This window comes from Maylandia zebra, linkage group LG2, assembly GCF_041146795.1.
Source record: "Maylandia zebra isolate NMK-2024a linkage group LG2, Mzebra_GT3a, whole genome shotgun sequence".
NCBI lineage: Eukaryota > Metazoa > Chordata > Actinopteri > Cichliformes > Cichlidae > Maylandia > Maylandia zebra.
The window spans coordinates 25124509-25140488 of NC_135168.1; the positions used below are offsets into that span (position 1 = coordinate 25124509).

The 15980-nt window shown below is 38.3% G+C and overlaps 2 long non-coding RNA genes across 3 annotated transcripts; one reads left to right on the top strand and one right to left on the bottom strand.

Moving 5' to 3' along the window:
- Positions 1 to 6001: 6001 nt before the first annotated feature.
- Positions 6002 to 8339, bottom strand: LOC143413694 (uncharacterized). Its single transcript, XR_013094299.1, has 3 exons — positions 7809 to 8339; positions 7636 to 7716; positions 6002 to 7060 (listed from the first exon to the last, which is right to left on the bottom strand). It is a non-coding gene; the product is annotated as an uncharacterized LOC143413694 (long non-coding RNA).
- A 2670-nt stretch (positions 8340 to 11009) lies between these two features.
- On the top strand, positions 11010 to 15471 carry LOC143421345 (uncharacterized). Of its 2 annotated transcripts, none has more exons than XR_013100984.1 (5): positions 11010 to 11529; positions 12604 to 12696; positions 13422 to 13579; positions 14005 to 14062; positions 14993 to 15471. It is a non-coding gene; the product is annotated as an uncharacterized LOC143421345 (long non-coding RNA). The 2 variants fall into 2 exon arrangements; XR_013100985.1 differs by having other exon boundaries at positions 12604 to 12689.
- Positions 15472 to 15980: the final 509 nt, after the last annotated feature.

The following is a 15980-nucleotide window of genomic DNA, read 5'->3' on the forward strand; positions in this document are numbered from 1 at the left end:
GCAGAGCGATGCTACTGCGAACCGAGGAGCTATTGTCTTGATGTGAGCTTGTACTCAGGGTTTTTTCTTCCAGTTCAGAGCAGAAATGCTTGTTGTTAAGAAACTGTCTGTTGTTTTTTTCCCCCACAGTTTTAATTATAAGCTAGATATATTTCTACTAATGAAATTAGTTTGCTAAGAGCAAAAGGGATGAGTCAATTGGGCTTGTGAATCATGATTCACGAGTCAGTAAAGTGATTCTCAAGTACTGAACAATTCGTTCATGATTCGCGCATCACTAATGGAAAGCGCGGTGGAAGAGAGAGGTTGGTGAAAGATCATCCATGCAGTGCTGCAAGGCAAGTATATCAAACTCAGCTTAGTAGATTTAACTTGGAATTGCTTGACCACTATGGCTCGTAGTTTACTGAGACGGTAAAAGGCATGGAATCTTTAGCTATGAAGGCAAAGGACGTCGTCTGTCAGTATAAGGTGCAGTTAGTATACAGCTAGACCAGCTGCTATCTTGCTGGCCAGCAGAGTTGTTGTTCGCTAATTTGTTAGCTGCCAGCTTTCTGTGGCCGTGTAAACACAGCAGTTCCTACGCGGATCGTTTCTACACCGCTAATACCCGTTAGGGGGCCCGCGATGACAGCTGCCACTGATGCATTTGTCTTAATGTGAAATTAAGTATACAACTTAAGAGCTAATAAATGGTAAATGGCCTGTATTTATATAGCACTTTACTAGTCCCTAAGGACCCCAAAGCGCTTTACATATCCAGTCATCCACCCATTCACACACACATTCACACACTGGTGATGGCAAGCTACATTGTAGCCACAGCCACCCTGGGGCGCACTGACAGGCAACCTGTTCCAGTCTAGCAACACACCTGCACTCTTGTAGAGAGCTCGTGCGTGCCAAGATGTGCTGTGTGATGAAGTGAGAGAAATAGGAAATAGAAGTAGCCCACTGTGCTAGCTTTGCCCAGAAAAATGTAATGGACATGTAAGCCAAGTATTTCCTTCTATTTTGTAGAAGGAAGTAGAGCTAAAGCAGCTGAGGCGAATTATTTGACTACATTTAAACGTACATTGCATACATGTATTTGGATTTTGGCAGGTTTCATGATTCATAAGGTTTTTTTTATTCCCCTGCAGATTAGTAGCGTGAGTTCTCAAATTTATTCAGTAAGCTGTAAAGGTGAGTATTGTGCTGCAATTAAGGATGTCAAAAGATTACACCTGTCGCAGTTGTGGTGCTTTAATGTAAATGTTTGGGCACCCATGGTCAACATTTAAGTTCATGTGAACAGTTAAGCAAGTAGAAGATGAAATAATCTCCAAATGGCTTAAAGTTATAGATGACATTTAATTTTAAATAAAATCATTTTCATATTTTTTTAAACAGAAAAGGAAAAGGCCCACAGTTAAAGTTTGGACACCTTGTAGTTGACCGTAGGGCCCAAACTGCATGCCAGTTGTAACATCAGTTGTAACATTGCAGTTAGTTGTTTGAGTCATGTGTGGACTTGTTTTTTTGTCCCCTTGTCTCTTGTTCATGTACACAACAGGAAACTCTACTTTGGCAGCCGAGCACTTCATGTTATCTGTGGACCAGGCAATTGCGAATGGCCATATCACTATCTTCAGCGACGCACTTATCCTGATTTGTGGCTCTTAATACTGCACGAACATTTCTTATCCAGTAGCCCAGGCAGCAACCTTGGAATTCTTGCAACGGTAAGGCGGCACCAGTCAATTTTATGCATTGAGACATAAGAATGATGAGACAGTGAAATCTAAAGTTATGGCTGTCTCTGAAATATTCTTAATTCATGCTCATGTCAAGTTATAGATAGAGACCTTTGAGTAGTAGATGCTCACAGATGTTTCACTACCCTCAAACAGCATTTGCAATAGACTCACAGGTTAACCAAACATCTTTGCATCACCCCTCTGTTCCACAATGACCTCTATGTCCAAACACGCACTCAAAAGCAAGCTCATTCTACACTTAGATTCATTGCAAATGTAAAAAAACACATACAGTCCAGTCCTCAGTTTCTTAATGAAGTTGTTGTTTTTCACTCAACAGATGCCTTAAGATTAACCCCGACAAGGGATCCAAAGTGGAGTGGAACACGTCTAAGAAAAACCTTGCAGTCAATCCAAAGGTTCTGACGTTGATCACCAAAATTGCGGACTATGAGTGGGGAGCATAAAAAGTTCTCATTTTTATCCTGAGGATAACCTTATCTGTTGTTCACTAGCACTGGTCTCTGGTTCATGGTCAATGTCAACAGCACGGGTGGCCCGCTTTATAGGGGAAAAGTGAAATATAGGCTGCAAATCCTATTCACATTTAGCTAGCATTAGTGCTAGCCAGTTGGTAGGTTACTGTCTGCTGACAGGCTCTCTGTCACTGTGTCCTGCTTTAGGTGTAGCATTGTCTTAAGTATTATCTTCATCTCAGTTCATTGTAATAAGCTATACTTTCACACTTGTGGTGCTTGCTCTGCAGGCACAGTCCCATTCGTTCAGTTATTTTGGTAAAAGTTTGTGTTAAAGTGACAACTTACAACATATCAATACTTATCAGTTAAGTATAATCAGCATAACAATGAGGCTTTTGTTTTACTCGAGTTGTTCTTTGCATATGATTACTTTGCAAATTTCTCCAAGGGAACTCAAATGGCCAGCAGCAGCCCTGAATGTGAGACTTTCAGAAAGCTAGAGCTACTTCTAAACCTGCAGGTTATGGGCCTCAAATATACCCCTTTTCGTTGCTCCAGATGTGGGGAGGCAGATGAATGTTCGAGGTGGCATCGTCCCCTTCTTTTGTGCTCAAGTGTGTGTTTGCATTAGATTCTTTTTTTCTACATGCCTTTGTTTATGCATAAGTGTTAGTTGTTCTTGGATTGTTCCAGGAAGGGTTATCTTTTTGTCAATAAAATCAATGTTAATGATTGAAACAATGTCTCATGTCTTATAAGTAAAATAAACACGTACAAACTGCTCATACACATGAATTAACATAATCTTGATGTAATTATAATCAGGGGTTTTGTTTAATAAGGGTTCTTTGGGTGTTTTGTGACAGATAAAACCCACAATCATACAGGGAGCTCACTTAATTCAAACTGAAAGTCCAGTAAATATTCAGGAAATGTATGTTAAATTACACTTAAAATCTAAATTTACATGTGATATTATGTAAAATTAACAGTGAATTGTAATTTTAAAGCCACTATCTAGTCTTTTTGACATGTTTTGAAAGATAAATCGAATTATTTTGTGTTGTATAATGTAGTATTACATCAAATATAATTGAATATACAACTTTTTTAAATCAAGTAGTGTTATTTAACCCAACTGTTAACTGTATATTTCTGTACATTTAAGCATTATTATTCATATTGCCACATTCATTGACCATGTTTATAGGTAATTTCATTGTTTAATCACGTTAAAATGTTCCTAATTTAATGTTTAAAAGCACATGGAAAAGGCAAAATCCCATGTAAAATTAGCGCAACAAACTCTATTTTCATTACTGAAAATAATTGTATTTTTATGAGAAAGTTATTTTCTGTTATTTTACGGTATTATTTTGGCGCCCCAGCTGGTGGAATATTACTGTTTTTTTACGATGTTTTTTTTAACAGTGTACCTTTGACGTTGTGTGACGAACTCTGTATTCCTCGTCCACACGTAAACGCAAAAAAGGATTTTTAAAAAATCTGTTTTGGGTGATTCGAAATGCTGTTTATGTGTGGACAAAACAGCTGCTTTTTCAAAAATACCCGTGTAGGTGTGGCTGTAGCATAAAAGAGTTAGTAGTTTATTTTATTACTACCTGTAATTTATTGCAGATTACTTTTATTTGCTTAACTGTTTACTAAAAGTTTGAGGTGTGAAATAAACCACAATGGAGCAAAATATGGGTGTGTGTGGTTGGAGGATGTGTTTGTGTGCGTGCGTGCGTGCACGCGGGGAGGGGGGGGGGGGTGACTTGCAAAACAAAGGGGGGCCTAGCAAAACAAGTTTGGGAATCACTGATGTAGAGATTTGTCTGCTACTGGAACTCGTTGAGGCTCTTTGTTATTTGGGCTCTAATTTGAGGTGCTGTTAATTTGCCATTTCTGATGCTGGTGACTCTGATGAATTTATCCTGACTCTTGGTATTCCTTTCCTGGGGTGGTCCTCATGTGAACCAGTTTCATTGTAGCTCTTGATGGTTTTTGCAACTGCACTTGGGGACACATTCAAAGTTTTGGTAATTTTCTGACTGACTGACCTTCAGTTCTTAAAGCAGGGGCGTCACTACACTGCAAAAAACGATTTTCAAGAAAGTAAAAAAACCCTTGTTTATGGACATTTTTTCTTATTTTTTTGTCTAAAAAGAAAATATATTCTTAACAAGCAAGTTTTGCACAAGAAAATAAATCTTATTCTAGGAAAATATGTCTAACTTTTCCTTAAAAGGATATTTCAGCTCATCTTGAGCTTTATTTACCAGTTACAAGGTATGAAAACCGTTTGGTTGAAATTCCCTAATAAAAACAAGATTATTTTTCTCATTTCAAGAGTAAGGCCACTTAAACAGCTGCTCAGTTTAAGAAATGTATTTATTGACACTAAAGTGTAATAAAACTGCTGTCAAGTTTGACAAAACATGCACAAAAGCTGGAACTAAAAGCACATGATAAACATGAAATAAAGGCCCATTTGAAAAACAGAAACGGCATAACTCATTCACTTTAGGCCATGTCAAACAGATTAATAGATCAGCATCAGACAAGTATCAGTACACATATCTTCACTGTGGCAATGCTACAATCGCATTCAACTGTCAGATTTGATAGAAAACTCAACAACAAAACTGTCCAAAACAATAACCTGATAATACAGTTCATGCATGTAAAGCAGTGTGCCTTTTATAAAACATCTGTTGAACTCATGTGTAGTCCAATTACATCACACAGGTAATATTTCATGACTGCATATGTCATATCTTTGTGTGTGAAACTGTAATATGGAGTGAAATCCATAAGATTATCAGCGGATATCAGCTCCGTTGCTTGTGCCATGTTTGGAATCTCTATCTTATATTACATGTAATCTTTGTCATAACAAATGGTATTGTGCTGCTGGAATTCAAAACAGTACAATGATGAATTGATCACATAGATATTTTTCACAAGCCCAAATATAGGTAAACCACTAGAACCAACAGCACAAACAATTAATGACCTATCCCTTATGTATTTGTTACCATTTAGATTAAGCCATTTAACAGTCACTGCATGGTTTACTTCATCATTTCCAAGGAAGGCCCTCATTTTTTCTTTTAAGTATGACATTATGCTTACTTCTGAGGTTGGTCCTAATGTGCATTCATTGGAAAAAAATGGGGTGATCAAAACTATCCACATTCTGACAACATTCATACATTTGATTATGCTTTATTAAAGATTTGCAAACATTTTTAAAATTTATTTTTGACGCCCATTGTTTGAAAAAGCAATGTTTCGATTCAAATCTCATGCACATATGACGGACCATTGGTCCCAAACGTTTAATTTGGCTTGGTGTATGAATCAAATAATGTTGTTTTGGTGTGATGTTGTTATATGGGAATAGGGCTTTCATGTGCTTCAAGTGCTGTTCAATGAGGATTTTCAACTTGTTAATAGTCTGCAGACTGATGACAGGAGCAAGTAAAATCTGAACTATCTCAATGAGTTCAAGAATGAATGCGTAGTGTTCAGTACCTTTGGCTGCATCAATCAGAAATGGCAAAATTTTCAGAAGAACAATCATTTGCCCCGAGGACTGCTTCAACTTATTGTCACTGGAAGCTAATGTGCTGTAGGTAATAACACTTGGTTTATCTCTAATATCAACTGGAGAGTATGGGAAACCAGTCACTGCAGCATTGAAGAGATCTAAGTCTAGCTCTCCCATGAGAACTAAGTGTTTCAACACACACTTTATTTCTAATGGAGCAATCCCTTCAAAAATTACATGCATCATGTCTTGGGGTGTTTGTTGGATCAAGTTGAATGCTGGGAAATTAATAAGTTTGCTTCTTCTGTTTATTCCATATGTTGTTTTTAAGCTGCTTCTTAGATACTCTGTGTTGGCCTTCTCAATTTCGCTACATTGCCGGACATGTCGTTCAAATGTCCGTTCCTCAAAGTTATCCTCATCAAAATAAATTTGCATGTCCTCAAATGAACATTCACACTGCCTGCATTTACTATGAGCAAACCCAACACCCTCTTTAAACCCGCAAAGCTCATGTTGCGCCAAAGTGTCTCCACATAATGAAACTAATGCTCCAAATATTTCACGTTCACCATTTCCAGTTTGAATTTTAACTCCATTATATAGCTTCACTAAGTCCTCATGCAGCCTTTGCAAGATTCCATCTACACCACATTCAGAAAGCGCACTCTTTTTTGCAATGGCAAGTAGACGAATGGCAGGTAGTTTTGATCGATATTTAGGATTAATGTTTCCCAAAGTATAATAGAACATTACCAACTTATTTTTGGAGGCATGAGACCCAAGTGGGTTACAAATTTCAATTTCATCTGAGTAAAGGATAATCTGTAAGGCAGAGGGGTGTGCAGAAAATAAACGGTGAGACTTCATGAGTTCTCCATCTATGATATCATATAAATACTCATTTCTCTAATTTTTCTGCTCATCTATCAATGCCAAAACTCTTGGATGGGACAATAACTGCTCCAAACTTCTGACAAGCGGAACATAATGAAAACATTTGGGCACAGTAGTGAGGAATCTTTTTTTCCCATGACAGCAGTATACCCAACACAAACCTCCTCGGACTCCACAAAATTGAAATTTCTCTTTATCACATCATCCTGCCTGTATGTTGTTGAAACAGAGGCAAATGGATCCTCAATCTGGTCGAAGACTGCCAAAACATCTTTTTCAAGTCCACTTCCATGATGCTGCTGGAAAACCTTTTGTACCTGACTTCTCAGATTATTGACCAACGATGCCTGATACTGTTGTAATGCTGCAACGACATCATTCACACCACTCTGAAAAACAGACAGAAAGGACAAACGACATCTTAGTTGTTTGCTATTAAAAGAGATTTATTTTTAGCGAATAGACAACTTATAATGTAAGGACTAATAACGTACGTAGCTCTGCAACCAAAAAAACTGCATAGAATTATTTGACTGTTTCTTATAGATTTTTTCCCTCACTGAAACTGAAGAAAAAAAAAATTTTTTTTAAATTCCTTCTCGGATTTCTTGCAAAACTCAAATTTTTAGTTTAATTAAGATTACAATTTTCCTTTTTAAACTGAGACTAAGAGTTAGGTGGCAGAGGAAGGCTTGTGATGGGAGCAACCCTGAAAAGGATAGGCGGAGGCAAATGGATGGATGGCTGGAGACTATGACTGCCTTAGTTTACCTAAGGCAGTCATAGTCATTTGTTGGAAAGTTGGAGGCACATACAAGTGATGCTCGGTTTTGCATAGTTACTATTAGGATAATCAGAATGAATTAAAGGCTGTTACAGTTTAGGGAAATTGTTAATAATAAATGATGAAAAAAAATAGAGCCACATGTTAAAATAATCATTCTAATTTTGTATGAGCACAAACCTGTGAAAGACGATGTTTCTCTCTTGCAGTCAATACAAGAGCTGTTGCTTGTCTGGTAAGAACATCGTGGCAGGAGTCATCCTTCAGAAAAGAGAAATAAATATAGGAATGTTATAAACTGGTAAAATGTTTTATCAAAAGAAGTTGTTATTGTTCAGTAGTGATAGACTCACCATAGATTGGGATGATGCTACTCCATCTGCGAACCCGCTTGGACAAGCTGCTGAAATGTTTGGAGTCGAGGTATCATTGTTGGTCTGGGATGGAACAAGGGGCCTTTGCGAGATATGGGCACCATCATCGAAGCCAGAGTACAATGTCTTATTATTGTCAAAAGTACCAAAATGTTCGGGGCACACACTGTCTGGATCATGCTGTATTGTGTTTTGATCAATCACTGCATCTTCTCCTGAGTTCAATCTGGTGTCTACAGCTGCATCCATTGTTGGCTGGCTTGTTGGCTGGTTTTCGACCACTGGATCAGTCCTGTAGGCCCACATGTTACTCAGACTTCTGTTCTCCGCTGATGAGGGTTCCCTCCTAGAACTGCAATTGAGATTAATTGATTAATTGACTAGTTAAAGATATTAATTACAAGCTACACTGATCATTTCTAAATAATTCTATTCTGCATTTGATAATTTACTCCAAAATATGTATGTTTTCAGACTGAGTTTAATAAATTGTTACTAATTTATTGCTGATTGATATTTGGTAGCTTAACTGTAGTTTAAAAGCTTTAAAAATCCTCAAAAACCTAAACCTGGAAAGCTAAACTAAAGAACACAGGAAACATTGAAAATGTTGCAAAAACCTTACAACCTGGAGCAAGGAGCATGAGACATGAAAACCTGAGGGAGGGAACACAGATGACACAGAGGAGAAAATGCAGACGATCCGACAAAGAACAGAGGGAAGCACACACTAAATATACACACACACAGGGAAACGAGGAATTGGCAGACAGGTACGAAACACAGCTGACACTAATCAGATGAGAAGAGACCAGGGGGAAGGGCAACAGAATACACTGATGCAGGGCATGGGACTATCAAAGTAAAACAGGAATAAACATGAACATCAAACCAGGGACACTTGACTCAAGACAAGGGAGGCACGGAGAACACCTAAACACAGGAAATAATTAACAAATAACCAGGAAACTAACTGAAACAATGAATATTAATAAACACAAACAACCAAGGAGACTCTGGACCATGCCCATTGGTTTATTTAAAACAAAAGTAAAAAAAATAAATAAAAATGGTGTTTTCTCTATTAGGAGAAATTAAGCACTCAGAAAAATTGTTTAGAAATAGCATTGATGTGGATCATAAGGAATTAGCATTAACATATCTACTGTTAAGCTGTAAACACAAGTAGGAATCTAACATGAATACTTTATATGATTATTTTCAAAGATATCAAAGTATATAGTCAGTCTCACCTTACAGATTTTTGTGTCCTAGTCGATCCGCTGCATCGTCCATTGCCAAGGTGGTCGGAGTGTGTTCGACGAATGTGATACCAAAATGAATTGTAAACACGATATTCTTTGACACATCCATCTATGCCACAAACTACACGGAAATCTGGACTATGGCTATGTGCAGAATTAATATGACTCAGTAAGGATTTGAGGGTCAGACCCACAAAAACGAAGCAGATAACACAGCGCCAAATCATTTTGTTTCACTGGTCTGTGAACCGTTTTTCCCATAAAGCCAAGATGACCAGGATTATTCCATTAAGGGGTAGGAATGGCTATCCTAATTCGGTGCCTTATAACAGCTGTACTAAGTAATAGTACCGACATGTCAGTATTTACTTAATATAATCTAACTAAATAGTTAAATCTTTAAATATATAGAATTTTATAGATATAAAACAGCGAACTAAACCATTTCTGTACACAACCCCATACTCCTGAGTTGGTACAGTCCAGCTTCGCGCCTCTAGCTTCGCGCCTCAAATTTGGATTGCAGGATTAGTAATATTTTTGGGTCCGGGATACAGTGGTACAGTGTGAAGAAATTAAGGCATGCTATGGAGAAACTGGACGAAATAACAATTGCCACCCTGAAAGGTATGTGACTGTTTTGTTTTTTCTATGTTTTGTGTTCTGCTATGTTGCATGGTAAGTCGCTAGCATGGCAGGCTATACCCGGTTGTTAGCTTAGCTTGTGCGGTTAGCTTAGTTGCATTAGCATATTTAAATATGCTAGTGCTATTACACTACATACATGGGTATTTCTGAAAACTGAGATTTTCCGTTTTCATTTTAAAAATAATCCCGTCCACACGGAAACGCAGAAATGAAGGAAAACGCTGCTAGGAACATGCCAAAGCAACAGGTGGCGATATATTCCTAACCGTGTAGAAATGTTGGCCAATCAGAAGTCTAGAAGCCTCGGTGGGAAATAGTAAAGAAAGATGGGGCATAGAAGCAGAACCCAGTCTGGAGGGACAGTAACTGTGTATATGTAAGTATTTAAACACTGCAGAGAGTACAATTAACAGTAACAGTATTGTAGCAATTCATTTCACCGAAACAATAACGTGGCGCACAAGGCCCACACCTTTGACGCTGCGTTTTCTCCGTTTTTCTCGTCCACACCTAAATGCAAAAAAGGAGTTTTCGAAAATATCCACCCTGGCAAGCGTTTTTAGAAATCTCTTTTTTCAGTGACTGAAAACGCTGTTTACGTGTGGACGAAAGGTGCAAGCGAATCACAAATATAATACTTTTTCCAGTCAATGGGAGGAAGGTAATTTAGAACCTGTGGAGCAGTCAGGAGGGAATATAATGGAATAGAGTATTGTTTTTAAATGGTAAATATTAAATTATGTTTCTTGTGTATCCTGTTTGTTACCCAAGCAAAGCTGTCAGCTGGCTTGCACATGAGGATGATGCAATGTAGTGATAATTGGAAACTCCTATTGCAGAAGCAAATGTTGGAGAAGACCTGCTCTCGTCACTTTCACGAGATGACATCAAAGATCTGTTTCCTGGTCCTGAACATTTCCTCAGGCGTCGGGCTCTATGGCTTGCAGTGCACAAATGTGAAGAAGTAAGTTCTGTCCTATCGCTGTGTGACAAAACTGAGAACACACCAGCTTGTTTTATGCAGTTTCAAGTAATTCCACCAATACTCACTTAACAGATAGACAGTAGAATCTTCTTTAGTTTTGATTTAAATCAAGTGGCCCACACATTTATTAAATATACATATTTTTTATTGTTCAACACTTTACTGATATTTTGTTGTACTTTCTTTCATGTGTAGAGACCTAAAGTTCTTGTGCAATTTTATGTGAAATTAGCCCCATGTACACTGTATTTTAGAACAAGACTGCTGCTGAAAAAACAACACGTTCTCACTCCCAACTCGTCAAACGTGTGACGCATGGTCAGGCTCCCTCTGCTGCACTTATGGACGCGCAGGGTACCCCCCTCGCGTCGGGAATTGACGTGAGGGGTCCTCCGATTGAAGAGATTGCCGCGGAAGAGCCTGTTGTCCGTATATTTATATATTTCCGAAATCACTTTGTAGTGACGTATACTGAACACAATAAATTATATAATGTAAACAACTACCTGAAAAACAGGTAGAACAATACTTTTGTATCGTTTATTGCATTTACGGAGGGAGTGATGTATGCTGGGTAATGGCACAGCTAGCTACTGGGTGACTTTATTCACCCGCTTCGGCTGTTATCAGTCCATACAATGGGCGTTATTAGCACAGATCAGTCCCATAGATATGGGCCATCTCCTGCTAGATTGTTCAGAAGGTTGTTCTCATCCATCCAGATGGAGGATCACTAACAGGAGCGTGGAAGACTCCAGAATCCACTCTGGCTGGAATCCGGTGGATACAGCAGTGTGTACAGGTAAGACCATTTAAACGGACAGCATTTATAGAATGACTGTTAAAAGTCAGCGAGTGTCAGTAATGTTAATGTGGTTATGTTAGTAATACACAGAGTGCTAATATAACAGCTTTAAGATGCATTTGTAGATGTTATTACGTGTTTTACCGTCTTTATGGTGCTAGCTTAAAGTTACGGTGTAAACGTTAGCTTATATTGGAGTAAAGCTGTTACTGGTTAAACGATGTTAGCACAGAAATATTAGCTTCTGTCATGACTGATGAAGTTACTAGTTAATAAAGTTTCCAGTAAAGTGTTTAATCGCAGCCACAGACTGACAGCAAATATCTCGATTAGCTTCAGTGCATCTGTAATAAATATGTGCAAGTTTCAGTGCTTCGTTTAAACTGTATGATACTTATACTGACCCAGGGTCAGTGTAAAATACAATCCTAGCTGTGTGAACAAAGCCTGGCTCCTTTAATCCTGCATGACAAACCTCAGGATGCAGGTTATTATTACTCTTTCCTGCTGGCACACCTGTCACACCTGAGAGTCAGCTAGAAACTTACAGTGACGTGGACATCATGCAAAGACTGCCAGACTCTGTAATACTGCAAATGATCAGTGACTCAAGTTAACACTAAACTTTAAACGGCACCTCTGTGTCTCTGTGTGCTGAACATTTAGGATTGAGTCAGGCTGCATTGACTGTGGGACTTTAATGTGTTAAAAGCAGGTTGAAGACGGCTCAGAAACATTTGAAGATTAAAACTTAGCATTATGGCTGCTGGTGGTTTGTAAAGCCTCTACTCAGCTGTATTTTTGTTACTAATTTATGTTTGTTGTTGTTTAACACAGATTTCAGAAGAGCAAATATGCTTAATAGTTTAACTAGATTTCATTTGTCAGTGTGGGACTGCTGAGTCACCTGAAGAACTCATTTCATTCATTCTCCACATGATGTTCATTTACAGAAATGTTTCACAGGAACTGATTCCTCCCAAAGGGTGAACTAGTGTGTTTCCATAGATTACCTCTGTATGAATGTACTTCTTAAATGAAGGCAAGTGTTTGTCCTTTTTTGTTCCTCAGGTACAGTACGTGATATCAAGGGCAGGCGGTCAACACTGGGGGTAGACAAGAAGCAGACGTACTTCCAAAGAGGGAGCTGCAGTGAGGTCAGAGGTCAGAATCTGAAACGGCTCAGGTTTATATTTTAGAGGTTATTAAAAATCAAAATGTATTTATAAAGAAACCTTTAAATAATAGTCATAATTATGATTATTATAAGAAATATCAAACATTTAAGTGGATTTTCTGTTACACATATTGTGTTAGCCCTGCGATAAACTGGCAGCCTGTCTTTGTCCTGTATCAGCTGGGATAGGCTTCATCCTCCCGCAGCCCTGAATTGGATACATTGTATTCCAATTATGTAATCTGATCATTTACAAACTCAAGGTTTATAATCAAAATGTAAGTAATAATTATAAAATGGGAAAGCAGAAATAAGTGTGACATAAATGTAAATGTGTTAGCTGACATAGAGGACAGCTACATGCAGTCTGAAAAACCTTTGTTGTCAAGTGTGCAGGTATATCAGCACGAGACATTCTTACATAGAAGAGACGTTAAAGTCTCTGACTCAGTGAAGCATTATTGGTCCCGTCTGTTTGGATAAATATAGTAAGTTGATGTTTGTCCATTTATTGACACATTTTCTTAAGTGCTTATCCAGCTCAGGATCACAGTGGAGCTGCAGCTGGATATGTTCACTAAATAAACCTTACAAAAGTTAACAATAAACCTGCATCCATGTACGTTGTTGTCCACAGGATGAGAAAATCAAGCTGGAAGACTGTGGAACATGTTAATAAATGTTTGTGTGTTTATGCCTGTGTCTTTCACAGGAGGCGCTGGAAGGTTTCCCTAATAGTTCCTGGTGAATCAAAGCAGAACCATAAAGGTTGCTGGATTGCATGATGGCCTTACCCCTGAGCCGTCATCCTGTTAAAGGAGGAACCAGTTAGAAGCTGTTTTCAAAGTAGCTGAGCAGATTTCATCTCAAGTAAGCAATTAACTGTTTGTTCATCTGTTCTGCCACTTAAAGAGCATTTAAGGACGTCTTTTGAGTGTCCAGTTGAATTAATTCTACTGGCTCTCATGGTCATTTGTTATTATAGACATATTTTTCATGTTCATCCAGCTATTTAGTAAATTCTATCTATTTAGTAATATCCGTCAGCTATAAAATGTAATATAAATATAAAAATATCTAAATATCTCCTGTCCTTTATGTTTTAATGATGTAAGTCTGTTATCGTGTTACATTAGCATTCCTCACATATCAATGAGATGCTGTACAGTACAATCCTACTGACACAGCAGAGGGATAACGACGGCTATTCAACATCGTTACACGACACATTTGAGCTGCATGACGCAGACAAAGTGACTAAATCATCTTTTTGTGGTTTATTGTCTTCAAACCAGCAGACAAAGCTGATGGCAGAAGATGTCAGAGAAGAACTTCAGGCCGTGGACTGAAAAGGTCTTTTTTTCTTGTTATCAAAGACATTTGGAGTGACGGCTTCTACAAGTGGTTGTGCTAAAGTAAAGCTTACAGTCTAAGAAGTCACAGTGTTGATGTTCAGCACAAAGAGAAAAGCTCACTTGTTTGAATTTATTTACAATCATAGTTTTATAAATTCTGACTGTAAACAGCGTTTACAGCTCTGATATTGTTTGACACTCGATATCAGGTGATGGGGTTTAATTTAAAGGTTTCTGTGTCCCAATGAGCCATTTACACTGACCAGTGTCAGTTTAACTGTAACACATTCATTATTTAGATCCAGCAGAGAAATAACTGAATGTAAAAATGGCAGCCCTCAGGCAGGTTTATAGAGATATATGCATGCATTATGAAATTTATGTATCCCAGATAATTGTTATTCATCTAGTTATGGCAGACCTACCCCTTCCTCCCAAGTTAACTGCAACCCAAAATAACTAGTGGGGCTATTTACACACTCACAACCAGTGTGGGGTAAAAAGAGCCACCAAAAAGCTGTCAGCCACAGATGTGCTAGAAGAGTTAGAAACTCTACTTATGGAGAAACTTTCTAAGCCTAACAGGGGACAGGTAGTCCTGCCCAAATAACATGATATAACCCCACATACAGCCCAGCCATAAAGTGAACCAAGTCATTTAGTTAAAGACAGCATGGGACCAAATGCATGTAACCAGCCTGCATCAACCTGACATTTCTTCCTCCTGAATTAAATGAATGAATGGATGAAAGTTAAATGACTACAAACCTAAAGCCACTAGTTCCCACACTGGAGCTCCCTGACACTGTGTGTTAACCGTATTTAGCTTGTATCAACAGTTGTAAAAGGCTAAGCCACCTGAGACACTGCATTGAATTTGTTCCTGTCTTAATGGTTTCAGCTCAGATGTTCTGCTTTTTCCTTTCAGTAGATCAAAGCAGCTCGTGCTCCTTCTGCTTCCAATTTAGAAGAAGAAGAAGAAGAAGGCGAAGGCTTCAGCAAAGTGGCGTTCATGGTCTCAGTGAACAGTCACGGTCACACACTGCATGTGGTTTTAAAAGCAACATGTCTGTTCACCACAACAATGGAGATGTGTAATATTAGTGCAGCTACGGTTTGTTCTTGAACATCAGTTCTGTTTTCTACTTTGATCACTTAGACCAAAAAAGTGTTGTTGTCAGATTCTTTCTTTTACATCTATAAACCACCTGTTCATTTTTTTTATTACAATTAGTTTCACATGAATGTTAGTGTTTCCTTTATGATCTTTTAATGCTTACACTACACTGTACATGTCTACATTAGAGACATTTCTGTTGACTCAGAGTTGTGAAATGTTCTTTTATTTGATGCACAATATGAAGTTCATAATTTTCTTACAAATAAAACTCTAATGACAAACATGAACAGCTGTGCTTATTTCTGAGACATGAGTTTTTGAATGTGTTCATATTTAGACAGTGTGCATCTGTCTGCTGAAACTGTAATGGTGAACCTGAGGTGATGGTCAACAGAAGGCAAATATATATCAATATAAAACAATATTGAAGTAATGTCTTTACCCCCTGCAGCGTGTGGACGCTGTGCACACAATCACCTTATTCACTGTAGTAAACATGCACCGCTAGCTCACGTGACTGACTGTCTCCATGGTTACATCGTATATTATTAGCTATGTAAACAGCTTCCAAAGATGCCGCCATAGCTCTCTGCAGCTGTAACACTTTCACACTTTGCAAATCATTTCACGTGTTTGATAGTTATGAAGACAGAATATGTTTTTAAGGTCATGCTAGGCGGTTGCTATGGTGGTTGCTGTGGACTTGGGTGGACCGCGTCCGATTCCTGTTATTAGCTGTCCGCCGCAGGAAGGCTGCGTTCCATTTACAAGTAGTGACAGTCTGCCGCAACTCGAA